Source organism: Fragaria vesca, linkage group LG7 (genome assembly GCF_000184155.1).
Source record: "Fragaria vesca subsp. vesca linkage group LG7, FraVesHawaii_1.0, whole genome shotgun sequence".
Classification (NCBI taxonomy): Eukaryota; Viridiplantae; Streptophyta; class Magnoliopsida; order Rosales; family Rosaceae; genus Fragaria; species Fragaria vesca.
Window position 1 is genome coordinate 7817157 of NC_020497.1, and position 1000 is coordinate 7818156.

The following is a 1000-nucleotide window of genomic DNA, read 5'->3' on the forward strand; positions in this document are numbered from 1 at the left end:
AAGATGCTCTTCTGCTGTGCAAAAATTTATCATATGGATAATGTAGTAGTGACAGTAGTCAAGGATGTCGGGAAAAGTTGTTCATCAACTAGTGTAGTGGTTGACGATTGTGCTGAGATGATAGATGAGAATGACTATCTAGGTGATGCTTTTAAGGATGGACCTCAGAAGTTTTTTTTGTCGGATGAATGGGGTTCATATTTGTCACATGCTGGGCAGAAGTTTGAGAGCATTGCAGACTTTAGAGATAAACTGAGGAAGTTTGCTGTTCAAAGTGGTTTCCATTATGTGCTATCTAGGAATGATTCAATTTACGTTAATGCTGTTTGTGCAAATCGTGATGTTGACCACTGTGGCTGGGAAGTACTTGGATCTGTTGCTTCTATTAATCAGTGCTTTTACATAACGCGGTTTAATAATGTTCATACATGCTGATAAGGAATTGTTCTCATCGGCAATTAGGGTCTAAAATTGTTAGGACCTGCATTGAGTCTACTGTCTGTCTGAATCTTGGTTTGAAGCCCCGTGAGATCATGAGCAATTTCAAGTCCACTTATGGTTATGAAATTAGTTATAAGGTTGCTTCAAGAGCAAAAAAAAGGTGTGTGGAAAAGATGTATGGCTCGGAATGTGATTCTTTTTCTATGTTAAGCTGGTTTAGGGAAGCTGTGTTGGAGACTAATCCGGGTTCTTCAGTTGTTCTTGAAGTTGATGAGAGTACCGAGAGGTTTAAAAGGGTTTTTGTAGCTTATGCCGGCCAAATTCAGGGTTTCAAGTTCAGCCTACATGTTTTATATGTTGATGGTGCCTTTGGAAAGAGCAAATACAAGGGGCAGATTCTTGCCGCAACTGGAAGAAATGGAAACAAAGGTACCTCCTGTTATTTTACTACCCCTAGTAATTGTTAGTAATTTTTTCATGTTTTTAGTTGTACATGTTATTGTTTTTAGAGCGGAACGCTCCCGTTAGCGGTGCAGCGGCACGCTGTCTTTTTATGTTT